The sequence below is a fragment of the Pristis pectinata genome, chromosome 31, assembly GCF_009764475.1.
Source record: "Pristis pectinata isolate sPriPec2 chromosome 31, sPriPec2.1.pri, whole genome shotgun sequence".
Classification (NCBI taxonomy): Eukaryota; Metazoa; Chordata; class Chondrichthyes; order Rhinopristiformes; family Pristidae; genus Pristis; species Pristis pectinata.
Window position 1 is genome coordinate 12,574,650 of NC_067435.1, and position 26,359 is coordinate 12,601,008.

Consider the following 26,359-nt stretch of genomic DNA (forward strand, 5'->3'; position numbering starts at 1 on the left):
AAAATTCAACTATAAGAATAAAGATTTCATCTTTTCATAGAACCTAGAAAGGGCTCATTGTGGACCAAATCAGTCATTGTTGGCTTTTTGACCAATCCATTCCCCCACTTATTTTCCAGTTCTTTATTCTCTCAGAATGGCCATGAATGCCTATCAGCCACCTTCACTGATGAGTAATTTAACAACCAGCGGTCTTTAGGTTGTGGGTGAAAACTGGAGCACCTGGGGGATCTACATGATCACAGATAGAATGTGCAAAATCCACACATGGCACTGGAGGTCAGAATTAAGCTGAGTTTGCTGGAGCTGTGTGATATCTGCACTACCTGCAGCAGCACTACTGTGCTGTCTCGATGACTAACTGGAATTATGTAGGGTCCAGGTGACACAACATCTGTAATATGATATAAATGTCAATTCTTCCTACCTAAGGATGGATTATCTTGTGCTTGAAGGAATACAATGAAGGTTCACCAACTGATTCCTGTAATGAAGATTTGCCCTCTAAGGACAGATTAAATAGACCTACTCTTTAGAGTTTAGGAGGATGAGGGGTAATCTTATGGAAAATACAACATCCTTATCAGACATGATACATTCGTGCTTTCCTCAATGTTTTCCCTGGCTTTGGTACCTAGAACCAGGGGTCAGTCACAAATTGAGGTCTGAGATTAGAAGTAATGTTTTCACACAGAGGGGAATGAATATTTGGTGTTTTTTTTTACCAAAGAGGGCTGTGAAGATTCAGTTGCTGAGTACAGTATATTCAAGACATCAATCAATGAATGTTGAGGGATATGGGTTGAGTGCAGAAAAGTGCCATTGAGATGAAATGAATGATTCCTCTTGCTTATGCTTTTTTTCCTTATTAGGATTCTAGAATGCACAGATGGAATCTTAAAAGTTTTTTTCACGCATTTACAGGAGATGGACACCACCGGCAAGGCCAGACTTTATTCCCATTTCCAATTGCTGTTGGAAAGGTGTTGGTGAACCACCTCCTTGAACCACTGTAGTCTTTGTTATGAAAGTACTTCCAGAATGTTGTTGCATTGGAAGTTCCAGGATTTTGAGCCAGGAATGATTAAGGAACAGTAATATATTTCCCCAGCTGGGATGGTGTGTGACTTATTGTGGAGATTGTAGTGGTATTCCTACGTGCTTGCTGGTTTTCTCCTTCTAAATGATAGAAGTTGCTAGTTTAAGAAGTGTTATTGGGGAGTCTGAGGGAATTGCTGTAATGTATTGCAGCATGGTACACTACTCATGCAGGGAGTGAATAAAATACCACCTAAGTGGGCTGCTTTGCCCTAGAGACTGTTGAGTTTTGTGTAATTGTAGTCCTCCTGTCAAATGGAGAGTATTCTGTCATGTTCCCTGCTCATGTCCTTATTAAGGAGTCAGCAAGTTCATGACTCATTGCAGCTTCTAACCTACTCTTTTAGCCCCTTGCTGGAGTTCCTAGTCAGTGATAACCTCTCAAAAGTCCTCAGTCTGTAGATTATAAGGTTATGATTATTTCTTTTGAAACAATTTTATAACATTAGGGTGAAATAACTAACTTGGTGGTCATCACAATTCACTCAATTGCTTCAGGTTAATCAAAATAATTATATTTTATATTATACCTTTCAATATGTACCAATATTTATTTTCACAATCACAGCCTCCTATTGTTAGGTCAAATGTGATACCGTTTTCTGTTCCAGATTTTTACAAGGTTACAGATTTGACTGTGTAATCCACATAATAATTTTAATGGTTTTGTGCATTAATGTGAATATCAAATTCCCTCATCTGAGCATTAATTCCTATGAATCCATTTGAATGTTATCTAACTTCTGTCTCTCTGCCTGTATTATCTTTGCACACAATATACTCAGATCAAGGTCATTGTTGAATGTCACAACACATTGGCTTTGAGGCTGGTCCCAGTGGAGCTTCCCTGCTCACTGTTGCCCAGCATGAGCAATTTCTATTTTTGGTCTGTCTTGTTTTCTGTTGTATAATCTGTGATTTCTCTGGCCAGCTACTCAAACCCTAAATGTTGTAGCTGTACACTTTTTGCTTGACCAATGCAAGGATGTTTGTTTTGAAAAAAAATGTTTAAACTTGATCCTTCATTACTCTGTAATTATTTTGTTGCCCGTTGCTATTGACTTTTGGGAAAATATGATCTACAGAATCCATGCAAGTAATTATTTTATTGCATGCATTTTGTCAGAGCTATCAAATCTGTGATCCACATATTGTGTTCTAGTGAAAGTCGCTGTATTTCCGTCAATTCTGAATTATTGTGAATCCCTGATTTCTGTTGGACCATTGGTGGCTGTGCTTTCACCTCTCTTGGTCCTAAACTCCAGAATTCCATGCTAAACCTTTCTATCACTTTTATCTTTAAAACATTTCTCTTTGATCCAGCTTTTGGTGACCTGTCTTGGATATCTCTGTTGAATTTTAATTGACAAATGTTCCTGTGGAATGCCTTGGGGATATTTCATCAGATTCAAGATGCCATATAAATGCAAATAACTGTTGGATAGTAATCAGGGATGGAATCTTGCCTGTTTATTTTAAAATCCTTCAAGTTAAGGTTACACCAGTTAAATTTCATCTGAAGAGCAACTGACAGAATGTAATAACTTAATGTACAGGTTGGCCTTTCCAGAGATGCCTATATCCTGGGTGCAGGGATGGAATGGGACTAATACAATGAACTGGCTTGACCTCAAGCTTGAACTGACCTGAAAATCCCTCCAACTGCCTCGGACTATATTTCTTTTTCTCTCTCTCTCAACTTGCACTAGTGTTGTTTATTTTGTCATTGTAAATTATGTGTAATTTATGTTAATTTAACTTTACATTAAATTATGTTTGTCATGTTTGTAAAGTACTGTGTTGCTGCTGCAAAAAGCAAATATTCATGGCATTTATTCCTTGTGTATGTATGCCTATGATAATAAACTTGGTAGAAGTGTGTAAGTACTCCTTTGACCACTTTGCACTACGTTGGATTTTTTTTTACAAGAAAGAGTGCAATTAGAATAAAAAATGTGTATAATTTATGTTTTTCTTGTGAATGTTGTGTCTCTAATGCTATGTGCCTGTGATGCTGCTGCAAGTAAGTTTTTCGTTGCACCTGTGCATACATGTATTCATGGAGATGACAATAAACTGGACCTCGACGGGCCAAATGGTCTCCCGCGCACGACTACAACTCCCAGCATGCCGTGGACGCGTGCGTGCGGCGCTGGATGCCGTCAGTTCCGGGAGGCGGGTTGGTCCGAACCGCCAGCGCAGGGAGTTCTGTGAGAGGAGCGGCGGAGGCGGAGGCGGAGGCAGAAGCGCGACCCGGGAGAGGCAGGGATCCGTGCGTGACCCCCCCCCCCCCCCGTCCCCCCGGTGATGGAGTAGGGCGGTCGTTGCGGGTGTCGACGTTAGACCGTCGAGGATCGGCATTGTCACGGTCCGGCGGCAGGAAGGCTCCGGGCCCCGCGGCGCTTTCCCCAGCGGCCGAGGCTGTGCAACCCGGGAGTGAAGGTAAAGCGGCCGGGCATCCTGACAGCTTCGCGGCCACTGATGCCGAGCGGCGGCTCCTGGCCGGCAGTCTTCATCAGAGAGGAAGCGAGGGGACAGACCCCAGAATGTATGCAGGGAGCACAGAAATAGGGTACAAGCTGCGGAAGACGAGGAGTAAAGAATCGTGAGTTCAGAGAAATTAGGCGAATTGTAGAAAAGTAATGATGTCACGAATGAAGCCATGGTCAGATAATGGATCGGCACAGTGAGTCATATTTAGATAATAGATGCACGTGTATATTGTAAATGTATAAAGGCAAAAGTGCACAGAAAACTAAAAATAGAAATTGAAATCAAAACTGTCCTCCCATGCGAAAAAGAAGAATCAATTTCACCTCGCTTATCAGAGGAGACAAAAAGGTTGTAAACAAATACAAGAGGCAGGATTAGGAACTGGACTAGATAGCAAGGATGGAGTTCCACGTAGAATACCCGGGTGTGAGGTGGGTGGGTGGGGAAGCATATAGTTGCAGCTTTGTTTGAAAGCGGATGGGCTTCAGGTTGGTCATCTTCAGCAACCGCATTGAAAGTTCATTTCCAGATCCTATGAATCAAGTGAGGACGCAACCAATCCTCATCAACTGATGATTTGTTTACTGTTTGTAAAATAAGTAATGGTATGTTGGAAAATTCAAGATACAAAATGATATGTTTGATGTGTAATGCATACATGTGTTAATGGTGTTATAATTTGCATTGACCAAATTGTTGTCAATTTATGTACTTTTTCATTCAGGGTATAACAGAGAAAATTCTATTTTGAATTTAGTCAGTTTAGTTTGGATTAATCTCTGGAAGCAAGTAAAAATGTTGCTGTAGAATGTGGTTGGTACCAATGCTGATCAATTTTTATGCTGAAGATCTTTTCGCTTAAGTATGAACAAAACTTAATTTACATAGCATCTTTAACTTCTCAAAATTCCCTTGGAAGCATTAGGAATATTGTCAAATAAAGTTTGATGCCAAGTCACAAATCTGGAGGAGATTACAGATAGGGAGGGTGAGACCATGGAAGAAATTGCAAACAAAAACAAGAATTTTAAAATCAAAATGTTGCTTAACTGAGTATTGGTATAGGTCTGCAAGCACTAGGCAATAGGTGAATGGGACTTGGTGCCTGGTAGGAATTGTGCAGCAGAGTTTTTGATGGCCTCAGGTTTACAGAGTGTAGAATGAGGGAGGCCAGTCAGGAGTGCATTGGTTGGTGAAGAAGTTATGGCTGTTAGTTTATAACAGTTTTTGTTATTGATGCAGATTAGAACATGGTCAAAATTCACCTGTTGATTAACCTAATGGATGAGTTGACAATGTTTTGTCACTGTGATGTCAGGCTTAACTCTGAAACCCTGGTGCCTCTCTTCCTATTGTACTGTATCCTGCTCCATTTAATACCATCTTGCATTCTCTTCCCTCTCAACTGTGCCTTTAACTTCTGTAATATCCCCAGAGGAAGCACAGTTCCTGAAACTGGGACATTTTGTTGATTATCCTGAATCTAAGGGCTTGCTGCATGAATCGATTTGAGTGCAGACTAGAGCAAGCCCCTGTTCAAGCAACAATTAGGAAGGGACAATCAATGTTGCCTTTGCCAGTAGGATTCACATCTTGTTAACAAAAATAAATTTTACCCCTCTCCCATTTTGCTTTTTATTTCGGAGCAGAGCCATTACTCCAAATTAAATTGGGATCCTAGTAACCTGAAGTGATGCTTTCTTGTATAGATTCATACAGCATGGAAGCAGGCCCTTTGACTCATCAAGTCCATGCCAACCATCAAACACCCATTTAAACCAATCCAATTTTTTCTAATCTCACATTCTAGTTAATCAAAGCTGGTAACTTTCAAAGATTTTTTTTTAAACTTGTCTAATCATGGAGTTATGCAGCAAGGAAAAGGGCCCTTCAGACCAACTTGTCCGTGCCGACCGAGATGTCTATCTGAGCTACCCCATTTAGCTGTACTTGGCCCATATCTCTCTAAGTCTTTTCTATCCATGTACCAGTCTAAATGTCTTTTAAACAGTGTAATTGTATCCACCTCCACTGCTTCATCTGGCAGCTCATTCCATATACCCACCACCCTCTGTGTGGGAAAAATTTGCCTCTCGGATCCCTTTTATATCTTTCCCCTCTCGCCTTAAATCTGTGTCCTCTGGTGTTAGACTCCCTTACCTGGTGAAAAAGACTGTGAGCATCCACCTCGTCTATGCCCTTAATGATTTTATGTACGTCTACAAGGTCATCCCTCAGCCTCCTACATTTCAGGGAAGAATTTCCCAGCCTATCCAGCTTCTCCTTATAACTTGAGCCCTCCTGTTCTGATAGCATTTCCATGAATCTTTTCTGCACCCTTTCCAGCTTAATGACATCCTTTTTATAGCTGGGCAACCAAACTGCACACTTGACTCCAAGTGTGGTCTTGCCAATGACTTGTACCGTTGCAGTGTGATGTCCCAACTCCTGTACTCATGCCTGACTGATAAAGCCAAGTGTGTCAAACGCAGCTTTCGCCACCCTGGCTACCTGTGTTGCAACTTTCAGGGAACTATGTACCTGTACCCCTAGGTCTCTGTTCTACAACACTCTCCAGCGCCCAACCTTACTGTGTGCATGTCCTTCCCTGCTTTAACTTACCGAAATGCAACGTGTATCAGTTTTGATCTGAACTATGTTATCCCAGTCACACAACAGATGAGCAGATTATTCATGCATGAATCTTTAGATTTTTTTCATAGCAGAGAGTTGACACGTGGAATGAGGAAGGCTTGTGCCCGAATCCTGATTTATTTGGTTTTGTCATGATGCTAAAACCACTTCACTGACTCTTCCACTAGTTTTGTCTCAACAGTACTGCTTATCTGAGTCAGGAGGTTGTGAACTTAATTTGTTGAGGCACTTGACTGCAATCCTGAAGGACTACTGCACTTCTGAGGGCCTCTCAGGCATTTAACCGAGACACTAGTTTGCTGTTTGGCTAGCTGTAAAAGAACAGGAGAGTTCACTTGGTATCCACCAGATGCTTCGGCATCTTGTTCATTGTTTATTAGACTCGTGTTGATTGGCTACTATGTTTCCATGCAGACATTGCCTGCACTTCAAAGTTGGTTAGTTTTCCATGAGCTTTGGAACACACCAGCTTTGTTTTTCTAGATCCTGCACCATCTGTGGCTGAGAGAGACCTTGGGTTATCTATTGCCACCCTGAAGGGAATATGTGATGGCAGGTGACACTTCAAGGACTTGCCTGCCTCAGTGTAGACACACCAGTACCCTTGGCATAGATAAGCTTGGAAACTAAAGCTGAGGTGAGTGTCAATGTGTGTCCAACCTATTTGTTGTGTGCTGAGTCCACCTATGTCACTCCAAAATGCACTTAAGCTCAATGTTACCAAGTTGGTTCAATAGCAGAGAATGTGGAGCTAAAGAGAGAAAGGTTTGGAGATGTGCCAGTAAGATGTTTTTCAGTTGAATCTATTGATTTGTATAAGAAGACAGTGAGGAGACAGCATTTGGTAACTAAATCAATGCGGCAGTATGTGACATATGTTTGCTTTCCTCTGGTCCACGGTGGCCCAGCTTGTTAATTTGAATCAGCCATCTTTATCTCCTTTAGCTAAACTCTCTCCATCACAGCTCATTCGCTTTCTCGTTCATTTCGTAGAGTTGTACAGAAGAATTATTCTCGGTGTAGCTCGATGACTTGCAAGCAAAAACAAGTACATCAATTGTGACTCACCCTCCACCATACTTGGCATTTAAATTATTCACCTTCTGCAGTTGCTCTGTTTCTCTTCCTCTAACCTGACTCATGCTACTGTCCCAGCCTTTACTGTATGATCTCAGGCTGTCAATAAGCCCACTTGTATCTGGTAAATATACAATTCTGCTTTTTCCTTATTCAAATGGTATATAACACTGCCAGCTACTGCTTGAGAGATAATCTTTTACAGATGCATTTTGTAAGTCCCATGTTGCCAGTGGGAGTTTGGTGTGATCTCGGAGGATTCTTCACTTCTGTGTCTTTGGCCCAATATCAGCTTTCACTCTGCAGTCCTTCTCCCTTTGGGAATGAAGTAACTGATATTCTGGTTGCATGGAAATTTCATGGAGGCATTCAAAATGCAACTGGATTTTGGCTGGTCAGTTGTTGGGATGGGACTGGGGTAGGGAGCTCAGGAGTTTCAATAAGCTGGTTAACGATTTCTCATTCTCAAATTTCTAAGTGTTTTGTAACTCGTTGTCTGACGGGCTGCCAGTCTCCATTTACCCCGCCTTGCCACAGCTTTTCATGCTTCCTTTACTTTCTCAAGTGTTCTGCGCTTTCTTCCAAATTACAAATTTGGCATCCACCACATCCTTGCATTTCTGCTCTGCTTAAACTTGTACAATTTTCTACTCTCGGTTGTATATTCTTAGCACAAACTATGGCCAACTTTCACCCAACCACTTTCCTCCTCCACCATCACCCCTGCACCACCACCATGACCCACTCCACAGTTCTTTCTTTGATAGGCAGAAGTCCCCAAGCTTGATGATGTTTAATCACACCTTTCTCTTTCACTTTGTTCAAGAGTCGTGTTTGGCACACTACGCCTTGACCCTTTCATTTTAACCTTTCAGTAAAAATCCCCCACGCATGTACTGGACTCTGCTGTAGCTGAGCTTGTCATTCCTGCTTCCAGCGATTACTGTGGAAAACCTGAAACCAAATGGCTTGGAAGGCCATCAGAAATCTCGAGAGGCTGTCATCCCTCCACTGGATGTTCACAGTTGGCGATGTTAGTTGTGTTACAGAAGAATTTGTTAATTGAGGGAAGGGAAAAATGAGCTCCACTCCCTGAAATTAATTTTGCATGGAAAAGCAGTTAAAATAGGGAGAAATAAATAAAGAACCTTGGTGTGTTGTTGAAGCGGCTTAGGGCAGAATTGAAAGAGATTGGGGACACTGGACTTAAAACTTGGCAAGTCATACCAGTGAATAACTGGAAAACCAAGATAAATGGTAAGGTGGTGAAACAGAAACTTCTGGAACAATTTAAGAGGTGGTTGTTCTTCAGATGAACTTAATGGCTGGTTACATCAGTGTTTCTTTCTGTTGACACTGCGGTTCTACTAATTTCACCATTGGTGGTTTCATCATGCATTTGCATACTCAGAGATCACTGTGATTGCCACTGTTTAATTAACCAGTAATGGGTGTGTGTAAATGATCTGTGTGATTGACCTGTTGAGAAACTGGGGCACTGGTCATAGCTCATTTCTTCCTGTCAGCAATATTGACGTCAGGAAGTTTATATGCAGTGGTCACAGCTGTGAGCCCCCTCCAGGTTTTGCTCAGCATTGTACAGTTAGACAGTGCAAACCACCCTCTTCTGGCATGCTGTCCATTTTTAACATTACTCTGAGCTTGGACTCGAAATATGACCCAAGTGTATTTGCTGCAAAATACCAAAGACCTAAATTTATTGTTTATGACATCCTTATGAGTAACTTTGAATTCTTGTGCTCTGAAAGCAAACACATCAGCAATTTTACAGGCAGCAGTCAGTGGTTGGTCAGCCAGACTGTTGTTGGGTAGAGATTGATGATGAAATGTTGGCCTAAGTAGTGTAAGAACTCTCTGCAGTTGGAGCAGTGTTGCCTTATCTGAACAGTTTGATGGAGCCTGCTTTGAATATCTTACCTAATGATGATGTTCTGCAGGGAAAATGAATGCATGGCCTATCAAATTGAAAATGATGCATAAGCTTCTGTTGGACTTCAGTTATGTAGGTGCTTCCTTTTTTTTAACATATCTCAGCAGACACGAGCAAGTTTGGGATCATACAGCACAGAAACAGGCCCTGAGGCCCTGTACGTTAAATCCTTGAAATGTGTATTCTTTAACATGATTTGTTGGCCTTTTCATGTTTGAAAAGTATCTGTCATGTTTGCCTACAGGATAACACAATTCTGGTTTCCTGTGAAAACTATATAGAGACACTTCAAAGTAAATCTTGATAACACTGTTATGAAAGTAGAGTTAAGAGGTTATAACGATCAAGAAAAGGCACTGCTACCTTTGCCACCAATTTCCATTTATATAGTGTGTTTAATGTAACAAAAATATCATGAGCTAGTTGTTTCATTTAATTACAGGACTAGTCATCCAGAGGCCAGCTCTAACAATCAAGAGAACTAAGTTTAAGTATTACCAGGGCAGCTGAGTAATTTAAATCCAGTTGGTTCTGGAACTAAAAAAAATCTTTGTCAATGTAATGGTGACAGTGAAACTATCAGATTGTCATTAAAACCTCTCTGATTCTCTAACGTTCTTTGGATAAGAAAATGTTCCTTCCTGTCTGTTCTAGCCAAAGGTAAGTCCAGAATCATGGTGCAGTTGAAATGGCCCTGCCAGCCACACAGTTGTCTCCAAACCACTGTGTTGAAGCGTATTACATATTGCAGCAGTTTAGGAAGTTGGCTTGGTGCCTTTGCTATAGCATTTAAGGATGGACAATAATTGCTGGCCTTGTCAGGAAAGTACACATTCCCGTAAATGCGTTTTTAGAAAGTGTAATTATAAGTCAAAGCTACATATATATTTAAAAAGTCCAAGCTACATAAAGAGAATACTGGGGTAGATGACCAAAAACTTGGTAGAAGAGAGAGATTTTGAGAAAAGTGTTAGAGAAGAAAGGTAAGGTAGTGGAGAGATTTATGAAAAAAATTAAACAGATGGTTATCTTTTTGCTAGAATGAAGAAGGCTAAGAACTTCTGAAGCTCTTGAAAATTGTGAAGAGATTAGGTGATGTTGACGTGAGAAATGTGAGAGTGATCCAAAGCATGGGGCTATAAGTATAAGAAATTTGCTAATAAATTTGTAGAGAATTCAGGAGAAACTTATTTGCCCAGAGTGGTGGGAGAGTGGAATTTGCTACCACAAGGGATAGATGAGGGATATTAAGCCAAATCGTCCTCTCAGAACCCATTGGGGATTGTTGAGAGGATTATTCATGGGCCTGGATAATCTGGATACAGTGATAAAGATATGTGCTCCAGGACTAGCTGTGTCTCTTTTTATCCAAGTTGTTTTGGGTCAATCACAGCACATGCTACAAGTGGAAGATTGTGCACCAAAAAGGCAGGATAAAGTTAACCAGGCTTCAGTATTTACTCTTCAGTATTTATCCAGGAAAGGGACATATGCAGAAATTGGAACTGGGGGCATAAACATGTTGGGGCATCTCGAGGTCAAGGAGGAGATAGTATTAGTTCTCCTAAACAGTATTAAGGTGGATAAGTCCCCACGTTACTGAAGGAGGTGAGAAAGGAAATTGCTGGAGCCTTGACCAGTATCTTTGTGTCCTCTTTGACCACGGGTGAGATCCTGGAGGACTGGTGAGTGGCTAATGTTGTTCCTTTCTTAAAGGAACAAGGGAAAATCCGGGGAACTATAGACCAGTGAGTCTCACATCAGTTGTAGGGAAAATGCTGGAGAAAATTCTTAGAGATAGGATATACAAGCATCTGGAATCCAATGGCTTGATAAGGGAAAGCTAGCGTGGCTTTGTGTGGGGCAAGTCGTGTCTTACTAACCTGGTTGAGTTTTTTGACAGGGTGACGAGAGAGATTGATGAAGGTAGAGCTGTGGATGTCATCTATATGGACTTCAGTAAGGCATTTGACAAGGTCGCACGTGATAGGTTAATCAAGAAAGGTCAGATGCATGGGGTCAGTGAAGAATTGTGTGTGAATCCAGAACTGGCTTGCCCATAGAAGACAGAAGGTGGTGGTTGAAGGGACTTATTCGGGCTGGGGGTCTGTGAGTAGCGGTGTTCCTCAGGGATCTGTACTGGGACCCCTCCTGTTTGTGACGTACGTAAATGACCTGGATGATATGTTGATGGATGGGTTAGCAAGTTTGCAGACGATACCAAGATTGGTGGAGTTGTGAGTAGTATAGAAGACTGGTGACGGATACAGCGTGACATAGGTCCGTTGCAGATGTGGGCAGAGAAATGGCAGATGGAGCTTAACCCGGATAAATGTGAGGTGTTGCACCTTGGTAGGACTAATGTAAAGAGGCAGTACACTCTTAAGGGCAAGACACTTAACAGTGTTGAAGAGCAGAGAGACCTTTGGGTGCAAGTCCATGGCTCATTGAAAGTGGCTACACATGTAGATAGGGTGGTTAAGAAGAGTTGTGGAATACTTGCTTTCATTAATCGCGGTATTGAGTATAGGAGTCAAGAAGTTATGATGCATCTCTATAGAACTCTGGTTAGGCTGTATTTAGAGTATTTCGTGCAATTCTGGTCACGTCACTATAGGAAGGATGTCGAGGCTTTAGAGAGGGTACAGAGGAGGTTTACTAGGATGCTGCCTGATTAGAGGGCATGTGCTATCAGGAGAGGCTGGACAAACTTGGGCTGTTTTTCCTGGAGCGGCGGAGGCTGAGGGGTGATCTGTTGGAAGTGTATAAAGTTATGAGGGGCATAGATAGGGTGGACAAGCAATATCTTTTTCCCATTATTGAGCAATCCAATACCAGAGGGCATGCATTTAAAGTGAGAGGGGGTAGGTTCAGAACAAACGTGAGGGGTTCATTTTTTACTTGGAGTGGTGGATGCCTGGACTGCATTGCCTGATAAGGTGGTGAAGGCAAATTCATTGGGGGCTTTTACAAGGGGTTTGGATGGGCACATGAATGAGAGGAAAATGGAGGGATATGGGCATTCTGCAGGTAGCAGGGATTAGCTATGTCGGTACAACATTGTGGGCCGAAGGGCCTGTTCTGCGCTGTAATGTTCTATGTTTAGGCTGAAAACTGCTGCATCAGACTATTCTCAATAACAAAATGATGTAAGGTGTTGTTGACAGAATTATCAATTAGTACATACCTACCAATAACTGATTACTAATGTTCATTTTGGATTTTGACAGGACCGCTTGGCCCTAGCCCTCATAAATCTTGGTCTGACAAAAGAGCTGAGGTGAGGGTGACTATACAGGGGATCAAGAAGTAAATGGGAATTAAGGCAAGATCTCTTTACTGTCAGCATTTGTGCATAGACTGTGAAGTGGCAAGTAACATTTTTGTTATACTTGCCATGAAGTGACCATCTCCAGCTTGAATCCAGTAACTTTGCCATGGCATTTAAGTGCATGACCATTGTTTGATCCTGGAGGATGTGTCATCATAGACCAGAAATTTAACAAAATCAGAAATGCTGTTGCTATAAACATGAGTCAGGAATTTGATATTCTATACTGAGTGACTTCAACCTGATTCCTCAAAGCTCTTCCATTATCTGCAAGTCAGGAGTATGATGCTCCACTTGTCTAGCTGAGTGCAGCTTTAACATCAGTCAAGAAATTCTACACCATCCAGGACTTTGCTTTCCAACCACCATGCAGAATAAATGCACTGTTGCTGCAGCAACTCATAAAGGCATCTTAAACAATACCTCCACCTCTTGGCTTCTCCCACCTGGAAGAATAAGGAATGCAGAGGCATAAAAATTCCCTCCTACATCTCACACCATTCTGTCTTGGAAAAAACTGTGCTGTTCCTTTACCATTGTAAAGTCAAAGGCAGAACTGTCACCAGACAAACTTTCAGTGGTTCAAGAAGGCAGCTCATTACCACCTTCTCAAGTGGTACAGAAAATGTTGGGCTTGCCAGTAGTGTCGTAGCCCATGCATACGTTTATTTTTAAAAAAACGCAGCACTCTACCACAGTTGAGAAGAGGATCAATGATGATGATGCTCAAGAAATGGTGGTTAGTTGGCACTGCATTTCATATATAGGTTATGGCTAAAGATGTCACAATAATTTTGATGTTCTTGTGAGAAAATGAGTAGAAGATAATATCTTGATTTTATTGGAGGGAGGAAGGTTTGTGCTTGGACCTTTGACAGGCAAAAAAGAACAGAAACTGCATAACATATATTTGGAACTTGGAACCTAGCAGTTAAAAAATGCCCCTACTTCTTTGAAAAGATTTAGTTTATCAATAGACAGGAAGCCTCAGCAATGTGCATCAGGTTACATGACGTGTTTCCACTCTGCACAAAATTTACACTGTGGTTTTTAGAACTGATGATTCTACATCATATTTTGGATTAGTCATATAATTTAGGTGATTGGTTAGAGTCCAGTTGAGTGCAGTAAATAAAATAATTCCCCAATAGATCAGTTTCAAGAGGAGGTATGCGGAAGAATAGGAGCCACTTCTGATACTGGATCATATTCCATCTAGGCACATTGTAATCCTAGGAGCTTGATGTTGAATCCAACAATTTCAGATAATCAGCCTTGCCTGTTTGTGTCAGAACTGGCTAGTTCTGATGTCAGGACATCCACCTGAAACATTAACTTCAGTTTTTCTCTCAGCACAAATGTTACTGGACCTTGCTGTGTTCTGTATTTCTCTTTCTCTCTGTAACCTTCCTCTTCTCATCAACCTGAAACATTAACTCTAGTTCTCTCTCCACAGATGTCTCTCCACTGACCTGCTGAATATTTACAGCATTTCCCCTTTTTATTTTAGTAACTCTGGGGTAGGAGACATGTTTCTGATTGGTATCCAGTGACCCAAATGTATTGGTGTTGGGCAACAATAATTCTGAGTTTATAATAAGATTAACCGGCTTGTTGGCACACCCTTGGATGAGGTCCAAAAGAGCTATCTGTATACTGTGGAGCCTGCTGTACCTTTGAAGAGTTGGCCACTTTGTCGGACAGAAAATTTTTTAAAAAGTTTTTAGTTGCTTATTCCTCTGTGAATAAAACTCAGACAGATGGCTGATAATCATTCTAAGTTGTGTGGTGGTATGTGGGACTCTAAATTTTCTGTTATGTCCAAGTCCGGCTGAGCAAACTAGTCATTAAATGGCTACTGATTCAACTGATTTAAAGGTGAAAGATTATTAAACCTGTTGCACCGCCCATTACCTTATCTACTTGAAAGTTCCATTCACATTAATATTCTAGTCTCGTCTTATATTATTTTTGTGACTTTGGCTCTAAATTTAACTGATTTTCTTCAACTGGAAGGGTGGGATAGTGACCTGATTCAAAATCTCCATTGAAGGATTTTTTTTGCAGATCTTGCTTGGGAGACAAGAGAAATGTACCTTGTACCTTGCACTCTTTCTTTCTGTAACTCACTGGGGCTAACTTAATTCTGCATGAATCGTAGAGTTGTAGAATCAGTCTAGAACACCGAAACAAGCCCTTCAGCTGACTGAGACCATCCCATCCATCAAGCACCCATTTACACTAATCCATTTTATTTCTCATACGATCTCAACTGTCATCAGAGCGATAAGCATATTAGTATTGCTAGGCTTTCAGAGAAACATTGATGTGGATATGTCAACCTCGTGCTGCTGCGCTATAGAAGGTCTCTAGCGTTAAGCATCTCTTTTGGGCTATGGGTTTAAAACTCTTTGGTATGAGAGCAGTGTGATAGGTGAAATTAATGTGGATTCCTTATAGGATAAAATAGGGGAGATGATATTGGGGAATAAGAAAATGGCAGAGGATTTAAACAAATGCTTTGTCTGTTGTCTTGGAATAAGATATAGAAAACTTGGAAATGGAGAATAACAGATCAAGAGTGCTTTGAAAGAAAATAATGAGGGGAAAAAAGGATTGGAGAACCTTAATGGACTAAAACCTGATAAATCATTGGTACCTGATGATCTGCATTCCAAGGTTATAAAACTGTGGAGATTGTGTTCAAAACTCTATGGATTCTAGAATGATTCCCAAAGATTGGAAAGTGTCAAATGTATCCATGCTATTTAAGATAAGGAGGAGGGGAAAGATGGGGAACTGTAGGAAGTGGTAGTAGGGAATCTGAAATTAGTAATAGAATTGAGCAGAGTTGGTATGGATTTATTAAAGGAAAATCATGTTTGATTAAGTTTTTTGTGATTGTATTTAGCAGATGTGGTAGGGGAGGAGGTGGTTGGTGGAAATCTAGAACTGTGGATCATTGTTTATAATTAAAGGGTTGAGTGGGCTAGCCTTGCTCTTGATTCAAATGTTTAGATTTTCAGAAGACCTTTGAGGTGCCACAGAATTAGAGGATATGAGACTTAGGGAGCTATACTGTTGTGGATTGATTAGTTAATGGATAGAAAACAGAACAGGAATAAATGGGTCATAGAACATAGAACACTACAGCACAGTACAGGCCTTTCGGCCCACACTGTTGTGCCGACATTTTATCCTGCCCTAAGATCTATCTAACCCTTCCCTCCCACATAGCCCCCTATTTTTCTATCATTCATGTGTCTATCTAAGAGTCTCTTAAATGTCCCTAATGTATCCGCCCCCACAACCTCTGCTGGCAGTGCATTCCACGCACCCACCACTCTCTGTGTAAAAAAAAAACTTACCCCTGACATCCCCCTTATACCTTCCTCCAATCACCTTAAAATTATGTCCCCTCGTGTTAGCCATTGTCATTTTTGGGTTGGGAGGTTATGACATGGAGTGCCAGGGATTAGTTCTGGGCACCAGCTCTTTACCATCTGAATCAGCAAATTGGATAAGGGAACTGGTGTAATAAATGGAAGTTTGCTGCTGATACAAAGCTCTGTGGGTTGTGAAGATAATGCAGAGAGACTTCAGGGAGGGTATAAACCAGCTATGTGAATGGGTGAGGACATGCTGGATGGAATGTAATGTGGAAAAATGAGGTAATCCAGTTCAGTTGAAAAAATGGATGAGGTGGATATTTTGTTAAATGGAACGAGATTGGAAGGTATTACTGTTTAGAGGGGCCTGGTTGTCTTTGTTACAAATCATCAAAAATTCAAGTGCAGGTGGAACAAATGATTCAGAAGGTAAATGATATGTTGCCCCTTATTGCCCCTTATTGCGAGATGAAGTAAGTGCAAGAGTAAAGCTGTCTTAGTATAATTATGTATTGCACTAGTGAGACTGCATCTGGAATATTGTGTGCAGGCCTGGCCATCTTATCTGAGGAAGGATATAAGATAGGATTTCTTTATTAGTCATATGTACATCGAAACGCACAGTGAAATGCATCTTTGTGTAGAATGCTCTGGGGGCAGCCTGCAAGTGTCCCCATGCTTCTGGCGCCAATATAGCATGCCCACAACTTCCTAACCCGTACGTCTTTTGGAATGTGGGAGGAAACCGGAGCACCCGGAGGAAACCCACACAGATATGGGGAGAACGTACAAATCCCTTACAGCAGCCGGAATTGAACCCGGGTCGCTGGTGCTGTAATAGCGTCACGCTAACCGCTACACTACTGTGCCACCTGTGTGATACTTGTGATAGAGGGAGTGCTTCAAAGTTTCACCAAACTGATTACTGAAATGGGGGTGTTTATTGTATGAGGAGAGGTTAAGCAAACAGGATCTTTACACTCTAGCATTTGGAAGAATGAGAGATGACTTCATTAAGCATAATATTTGTACCGTGCTTGACAAAGAAAGCTTGATGGAGGGATCCTTGGAATGAGTGCCTGGAATCAGAAGGTTATGGTCTCATGATAAAGGATAGGCATTCAGAAATGAGATGAGAAGGGACTGTTTGCTAATCTAGAATTGTGAAAGAATTCAAATTCTCTACTCAAGAGGGTTCTGGAGGCTCAGTCACTGAGTGTAGCCAAGGGAGAGATTGATAGAATTTTTTATGTTCAGAGAATCAAGGGATAAGGGGTGAGTACAGGAAAGTGATCCTGAGCTAAAAGGTCCTTCATGGTCTTAGTCAATGGTGGTCATACACAAGGGGCCTATTCCCAATTCTATTTCTTATGGTGCTGCAATAAAGGTTATCTTGGTTGAAAAGTTAAGAGCATCTCACACAAGCACATTGGTTCACAGAGGTGTCTGTAAAGTAAATTGCAGCCAGCCTATTGAATATATTGTTAAACTGAAATTCTTACAGATGATTTTTATGAGCACAAGTCTTAGGTCCTTCCAACGTATTTGTTTTGATTGTTTTGCTTTGCTTTACAGCTGTCACGGTATTATTCTGACCACTAGCTGGCTCCATAGAGCAAGTTTCTTAAATTCCTCCCTACTCCATTGAGTCCATAGGAAAAGTTGCACTCTTCAACTCCTTGGGACAGTTTACTCAATTTCCTGTCTTCTATTGGCACCCTAACGAGTGGTCAGACAGTAGAGGGATATTTGGCCATAGCATTGCAGTGTTGGCTCCCTGAAAAAGTTATCAATTTAATTGGTTCCTCCTCCACTTTCTCCATAATTCAGCAACCTTTTTTTTCCTTTTTAAGTTATTTTTATAGTTGTGATTGAATCTGCTTTGTCACACTTCAGCTGATGCATTCCAGATCCTCCTCGTTCTGTAAAAATTCTTCCCCCTCTGTCTTTCTTGCCAACTGTCAGGTCTTAGTTGTGATTAATTTCACTAGTTTGCATGAATCTTGGAAGTTTTTCTTAAAAACATTAACTTGTGATAACATTATTAAATTGTTTGCAGATGGGGCTAATTAATCCATTGAAGCAAACCATTTTCGAGGTTATGCTCTGCATGTTTTACCTTGTCGAAATGAACGTGCTGGTTAGTCTGGTGAAAATGTTGAAAAATCTGGGAAATGTTCTTGCACTGTGGGCACCCTGATTTTATAACAGCCAGGATGGGGAAAAAACAGGCTTTTGCTGCATTTGTTTTGATTCACTTCAGTGTGAACAGCTGAACATGAACAGGCAACCCTCTAGCATTGTGATTGTACATGGAAGCTGAGCAATGGGATAAGTGTCCTTCATTCACCCTGGAGTGAGTTTATGGGTGGAATGTACTTGCACTTTGCAGTAGATGTGCAGTGAAGCTTTGACTTGCAAATGTGGCATGCCATCCGCACAAAGCACGCTGTGTAAAGGAAAGTAAAAAGAGGAAATGTGAAAATAAACAGATCTGAGTGCCTAAAAACAGAGAGTGCTTGAATTGTAGACCCTTTCTCAGTACTGGGAATGGATAAATGGATGATTGAAAACATTTGTAATTGATCTAGTCCGATTTGGTGAAACATCTATACATAACTTTTATTTTTAATTTGGAGTTCAAAAAAATCTCCAGTATGAGAATTGCTGAAATTGATGACAGATGAAATAAGGAAAATCTTTGGAGTGCTCTTCTGGGGCTAGATTTAAAACAAATATTGTAGCCCAACTCACACCTTTCACTGTTCCTAACATAGCTGTGTGGCAGGTTAGAAAGTGGGACTGTAATTTCTCTGCCACCCTGATGCATCTGTCATTGCTCAGTGCTGTGTTACAAAATTCGAACAAACTGTAGAGCTTGGTACCTATCCTGAGCCTGAAGGAACCCCAGTGTGTGTGTTAGATTTGGGTTGGATTATAACATATGAATTAGGAACAGGGATAAGCCACTTGGCCCATTGAGCCTGCTCCAGTATTCAATAATATCATTATTTAGCTCAAAGTAATCTCAACTGCAAATGGTGTCATATCTCCAGAGTAACTCTCAGCCATCTGAGAGAAAATGAGATGACCTCGTATTTTTAACAGTGATCCCTTGTTCTTGATTCTTCCATAACAGGAAGCACTCCATATCCACTGTCAAGATGCTTCTGGCTCATGTGTTTCAGTCAGGTCCATTTTCACTCTTATGAACTCTAGTGGATATGAGACTATCCTGTTGAACCTTCCCATTCCAGACATTAATCTGGTAAACCTTTTCTGAACTTGCAATGCATTTACATCCTTCTTTGAATAAACAGACCAATGTCATACACCTCACTAGAGATGTGATCTCGCCAATTCCTTTCACAACTGAAGCAAAACCTTCCCCCCCGCCCCCTTGAATTCGATTTCCCCAGCAATAAATGCTGTCAGCTTTCCTATTTACGTGCTGTGCCTGTATGCTAGCCTTTGTGGACCATATTCTAGGACATCCAAGTCTCTCTGCAACCTCTCAGCATTTAAGTAATGTGTAATGTGCTTTTTTCCTTTGTGGACAAATGGACATTTTCACAGTTTCCCACCTTTTTTCTCCATTTCCCAGATCCTTTCCCACTTGAAACCTATCGATACTCCTTTCTAGCCTATATTTGTCATTATCACAACTTACTTTCCTATTTATCTTTCTGTCAACTGCAAAGTTCTGGCCCGTTCTGATGCAAGGTCATCCATCTGTAACGTTAATTCAGTTTGTTTTCCTCTCCACAGATGCTGCTTGATCTGCTGGGTATTTCCATGTCCTCTTTTGATTCTGATTTCTAGCAACAGCAGTGTTGTGCCTTACCCAATATCAGTATACTCCTTTGTTTCTTTCTCTCTTAACTGTTGGCACTTAAAAGCAATTCTGTGAATTAGACAACCTTGGTCTCCACCCTACCTCAGGCATTCCCTCTCCAGCCTCTCCCAACACCTTCTTCGTTTCATTTCCAGTTTTGTTTCTCATTCCAGAGATGCTGCCTGACCCACTGAGTATCCCTAGCATTTTCTATTTTTGTTTCAGATTTGCAACATCTACAGTTTTTTTTGATTCAGTTACTGGTCTTCAAAAGATTATGGACAAACACAGGCAGACAAATACGCTGATGGGGTTGGATGAAGGAGGGTGGGGAAGAGGCTCACATGGATTATATAGGTTAACATAGATTGTTGGGCTCAGTAGCCTATTTGGAAGCTATAAGTTCACTGTAAAAGAAAAGGCAACAACTGAATGAAGAAGTGAAACCAGCTAAACTTACACTAAGGTGCAGGCTTGTCCAAATGTTGCTCAGTGCCCTCTAGTGAAAGAATGTAGAAGAATTTATTAGGTAAGATCTTCTGTTTACCAATCATTTCAGTTTTCTTCCCTCCTGCTTTCTCTTTCTTAAAGCATAGTCCTGCTTCCTGGGATACATATGATTCATCTGTCTTTCAGTACTTGACGTAACTATTATTTGGCTGGTTTTTAAACCTTTCCTTAAGTAATCATTTTGGGTGTATTTTGAACAGGAATCATTAGCCACTTTAATGATGACCCTTCTGACAGCATTGACATTCAGTAAAATCCTGGTTCATGTCTTCACCTGATCCCCATCTCCTTTTGTGTCAAAAATCTAACAACCTTAGTCTTGAATGATTGGTTTATTATTGTCACATGTACCAAGATAAGTGAAAAGCTTTTGTTTGCATGCTAACCACACAGATCATTGCATACATAAGTACACTGAGGTAGTAGAAAAGGAAAACAAAGCGGAATGCAAGATATAGTGTTACAATTCAGAGAAAGTGTCGTGCAGGCAGGCAAAGTACAAGGGCCATGATGAGGTAGATTGAGAGATCAAGAGTATAAGACATCTATTGAAGAGTCTTATAGCAGCAGGATAGAAGCTGTCCTTGTGCCTGGTGGTATGTGTTCTCAAGCTTTTGTATCTTCTGCCCAATAGAAGGGGGTGAGGAGAGAGAATGACTGGGGTGGAAGGGGTCCATGATTATGTTGGCTGCTTTACCGAGTTGACCTGGACATCCACAACCTCTGGGGTAGACTATTCCAAAAATTCGCAGCCCTTTGTGTGGTCATTTCTCATCTCATTGCTGACACCCGTTTTGTACCAATAACAATGGACCTGATTGGGAAGCCTTTCGTATCCTTAATCTAGATTTCAGTTATTGCATTTGCTTTCAAGATTGAAAAATTATTTCAAGTTTTGAGAGTGTAGTGAAGGAAGCAGTGGTTCAGGAACTATCCCTGTCTCTCCCCAGTGCTGCAAAAATCAGTGAAAAGATTTAGACTTTTGCGAAATTACATACTTGGCAGTTTTATGACGAGATGGTTTTTTTTAAAATCCTCCTGTTTCACAGTCAATTTTAAAAATTAATTTCTCGGATGAGGCTAACATGGCCAGTTTTCATTGCCTGTCCTCCCCCAAGTTACTCATATGTAAGTGATGTGGCTTTGAACTGTTGTGATCGATATGGTGAAATTACTCCCACAGAACTGTTGGGGGCGGGGTGTTCTGTAGGATTTGGATGAAGTGGCAGTGATGTCAGGGTGGTGTATGACTTGGAGGGGAGCCTGTAGGTGGTGGTGATATTGTGAACCTGATGTTCCCTTGGTTATTTTGGTTGTTGAGGATTTGGATTGTGTTGAGGGATTCGTCTTGGCAAGTAACTGCAGTACATGCTAGTTTTTCCATAAGTAAAATAAAGCAGAAAATGTTGGAAATACTTGAGCATCTGTGGTGAGGGGAAACAACTCTAATGCTTTGAAAGGGAAGATTTAATAATTTATTGGGAAAGAACAGGCAAACTGGGAATAGAATGGTGGAGCTTGCGTTCACACTTCCCAGATGGGCTGAATGGTGCATTGTATTCCAGAAAAGTTTCAGAACATAGAACAGTACAGCACAGGAACAGGCCCTTCGGCCCACAGTGTTGTGCCAAACCAATTACATTAGTAATGAAATGCCCAACTAAACTAATCCCTTCTGCCTACACAATGTCCATATCTTATCATTTCCTTCACATTAATGTGCCTATCTGAGAGCTTCTTGAATGCCCCTATCATATGTGCAATTTTTGCTTTTGTGTTGTTCATGGTTTAAAACCAACATTTGTGTATCAGAATTCATTTGTTCTGCTGATGTTGACTGAGAGAGGATTATTGATCAGGAACAGAGGGGCATGCTCCCTCTCATTGCTGTCCTTCACCCAGTGAATTTGTGCCCACCTCAATCAACCAATTGCAGATTTTCCTCTGTACTGATCTCTTTTCAGCCTAATTATACAGCTCATGCTTGAGAGAGAACAGTATTCTGCAATTGAATTGGAAAGCTGTCAGCTGGAACTGTGCAGCTTCAAGAATTTGTCCTTGGTTTCATATGCCATAAGATGTTAATGAAATCCTGCTGTTTATACTGGTGTCATTTTTGCTGGCCACATAAATAATTGGAGACAGGTGAGCAGTTTGTTTGTCTCCTCTCTAGCTTAGCCATGGGATCTACCTTTTGCTGCCTGACTTTGCATACCACACCTGAGATTGAGAATTTGGTTGAGTTAAGAGTGGAGATGCTCAGAGTTCCATCAGACAGCACTATAGTGTGTTGGTGCCAATATGTGCTATGTCACCGTGGTTCATGGTTCACTTGTAACCATTTCCTAGCTACCATCTACTTTACATGTCTGTCTGAGTTTTAAAAAAATCCATAATTCTTTTTATGTTGTTAATTTGATGTGGGTAGAGGATTCTTCGGTCAATGTCTGCCTCCCAATGCCCTGGCTGAGAATGATCCTGAGCAACGTTCCACAATTTCTGGCTACTTGAACAAGTTATGCCAGTGTGTGAGTGTCAGTGTACTTGATTTGCCAGCATTCTGCCTTTTCAAGCCAGTGTTGAAGAGAAAACTTGAGGTTTTACAACAGGAAGAGCCTGCCACTTGACCTTTTAATTCTTTCCATTAAGCTTCGTGACGTTACATCAGTATTTTGTTTCCTTGAAGCACTTGAAGCCTCTTGCTTTGCACTAAAATAGGGAGTAGCCTGTAGCATTTTTGATGACGTGCTCACCCTTTGTTGACAGGGGAGTAAATTGGGTCAGTGTCTCCCTTGGAGTGGTCTGTCAACACTCCTAACACTTGGGGGAAATGGTCAATACTTAGAACTGAACCCAGCAAGTTATTAAACTCCCTGGGGGAAGGAATAGGGAAAATGGGAATTTAGAAGAACAAAAATTAGAAAGGAAGGAAAAGAGAAAACAGTGCTTATACATTTGGGGTTGTAGTTTGAATTGTGACAGTGATAAGTACCTCTGACTTACAGACTGCTCCTTCAATTCAGCTGAAACCTGCACTTGGCATCCAACCAAAGTTTCCATGGTGATAAACTTTTTCAAATGGATGTCCCACTTCCCAGTTAAACTTTGGAGGAAGGATCAATGGTTGCTGTTGAAGTAGTCACTTTGCATCATTATCCTGGGACATTGATGCTTCCACAGAGCTGGCAGTGGAATAATGTACCTGACGCAGATCTTGCATCCACCCTTGATATTTCTCTGTACTTAAATTATAATGAGGTGGAGAGGGGATGCATCTGCAGTGTTGGGTCATGAGTGGGTGGGTACATTGGCCAATCTGCCTTCTTTCTCTGTCTCACTCCTCAGTAGTTCAGGACTTGCAGTGGGCCACTCTGACTTTGAGACAAACCAAAATGAGCACAAATTGGAGCCAAGAGGTTCCTAGCCTGTGTACATTAGTACCATTTGGCCACAGCTGAAGAACATTTGTATTTGAGAGAAGAAATTTATTTCAAAAGGTTTGTAGTACCATGTTATATGCATCAAAGTGGATCTGGGACAATATAATTGCATTGTTTATTCATGTTACTCTGAAGTGCAATTAATTTTTTACTGACTCTGTAAACTATGATTAACCCCCATCAAACCAACGTTCCAGATGTAGTTATACTAAAAGACATTTTGCAGACAACTCTGACTGCCACTTAAATACGAAAAGATTTAGTTGGTTTGGGAATGAGGTACTGGAGTTTGATCACATGGACCCAACCCCCAGTCTAAAATTTGTGGTGGTAATGTTCTGTGTTCCTGATTTGACTTCCATAATATTGTTTGAAAATCTTTTGTGTGTGGTCAGAAGTTATGTAACAGTTGTGCAATATTGCTGTTTACTTTTGAGTGTTTCTTCTGCATCAGAAAGATAACCCAGAGAGCTATCCAACTTCCTTCAGTAAGTTCCCTGTTGCAAACATACTTATGTTGGTCCAGAAGGACCAACTAAAGGTAAAGGAACCACTGGGAACAAGTGATCACAATATGATTGAGTTTAGTTTCAAGTTTGAGAAGGAGAAGCTGATAACTGGTGTATCGATATTTCAGTGGAATAAGGGAAATTACAAAGGTATGAGAGATGAGTTGGCCCAAATTGATTGGAGGAGTAAGTTAGCTGGAGGGACGGCAGAGGAAAAATGGAAGAAATTTCTACAGGAAATAAGGACAATGCAGGACAGATATATTCCAAGAAAAAAGAAGGTTTTGAATATGGATAACGAGGGAGGTGAAGGATAAAATAAAAGCAAAAGGGGCGGCGTACAAAGTAGCAAAAATTAGTGGGAAAACAGAAGATTGGAACGATTTTAAAAATCTGCAGAGAGAAACTAAGAAGGTCATTAGGAAAGCAAAGATGAGTTACGAAAGGAAGCTGGCGGACAACATTCGGAAGGATTCTAAGAGTTTTTTTAAATACATAAGGAATAAAAGAGAGACACGGGTTGACATAGGACCAATTGATAACGGTGCAGGAGGTATTATAATGGATGATAGTGAGATGGCAAGGGAATTGAATGAATATTTTGCATCGGTCTTCACCGTGGAGGACATAAGCAATGTGCCCGTTAGTCAGGAGTCTCACGAATTGGAGCTGAGTTCAATTGAGATTAATAGGGAGAAGGTGCTTGGAAAACTAAAGGGGCTTAAGGCTGATAAGTCTCCCGGACCGGATGAGGTGCATCCCCGGGTTCTGAAGGAGGTGGCTGTGGAGATAGCGGAGGCGTTGGCGATTATTTTTCAGGAATCGATAGATTCTGGCATGGTTCCGGAGGACTGGAGGGTAGCGAATGTAGTTCCGTTGTATAAGAAAGGTGGGAGGCAGCACAAAGGCAATTACAGACCTATTAGTCTGACGTCAGTGGTGGGAAAATTATTGGAGTCTATCCTCAAGGAGGAGGTTACCGAATACCTAGAGGCGCAAGGCAAGGTAGGACCTAGTCAACATGGTTTTGTGAAGGGGAGGTCCTGTCTGACCAACCTATTGGAGTTTTTTGAAGAAATCACAGGTAGGGTGGATAAGGGAGAGGCGGTAGATGTTGTGTATTTAGACTTTCAAAAGGCCTTCGATAAGGTGCCTCACAAGAGACTGATTAATAAGATGAGAGGTCATGGAATTATGGGCAGGGTAGCAAAATGGGTGGAGAATTGGCTGGTTGGCAGGAAGCAAAGGGTGGAAATAAAAGGATCTCGTTCTGGTTGGTTACCGGTTACTAGTGGTGTGCCGCAAGGGTCGGTGTTGGGGCCTCTCCTTTTTACCTTGTACATCAATGATTTGGATGATGGAATAAATGGTTGTGTGGCTAAGTTTGCGGATGACACCAAGATAAGTGGAGGAGTAGGGAGCATAGAGGAAATAGAAAGAATGCAGAGGGACCTAGACAGTTTAGGAGAATGGGCAAGGAAATGGCAGATGAGATTCAATGTTGAGAAATGTGCAGTTGTACACTTTGGAAGTAGAAATAAGCGGGTAGATTATTATCTAGAAGGAGAGAAGATTGATAGTGCGGTAGTACAAAGGGACTTGGGGGTACTCGTACAAGATACCTTAAAAGTTAACCACCAGGTTGGATCGGTGGTTAAGAAAGCGAATGCTATGTTGGCATTCATCTCGAGAGGTATAGTGTATAAAAGTAAGGAAGTGTTGATGAGGCTCTACGGGGCGCTAGTGAGGCCTCATTTGGAATACTGTGCGCAGTTTTGGGCCCCGCATCTTAGGAAGGATGTGCTGACGTTGGAGAGGGTTCAGAGGAGATTTACGAGAATGATTCCAGGAATGAAAGGGCTTAAGTATGATGAGCGTTTGTCGGCTCTTGGACTGTACTCGCTGGAGTACAGAAGGATGAGAGGGGACCTCGTAGCGACATTTAAAATGTTGACAGGTAAGGATAGAGTAGATGTGGCTAGGCTGTTTCCCTTGGTGGGCGTGTCCAGGACCAGAGGGCACAATCTTAGAATTAGAGGGTACAGTTTCAAGACAGAGATGAGGAGAAGTT

General features: G+C 41.3%; 1 protein-coding gene across 1 annotated transcript in view; it reads left to right on the forward strand.

Moving 5' to 3' along the window:
* Positions 1-3,262: 3,262 nt before the first annotated feature.
* tyk2 (tyrosine kinase 2) overlaps positions 3,263-26,359 on the forward strand; it is a 107,976-nt gene continuing 84,879 nt past the window's right edge. Inside the window, exon 1 of the mRNA XM_052042293.1 lies at positions 3,263-3,540. The gene's annotated coding sequence lies outside the window, so the exon portion shown is untranslated. The remainder of the gene's footprint in view (positions 3,541-26,359) is intronic.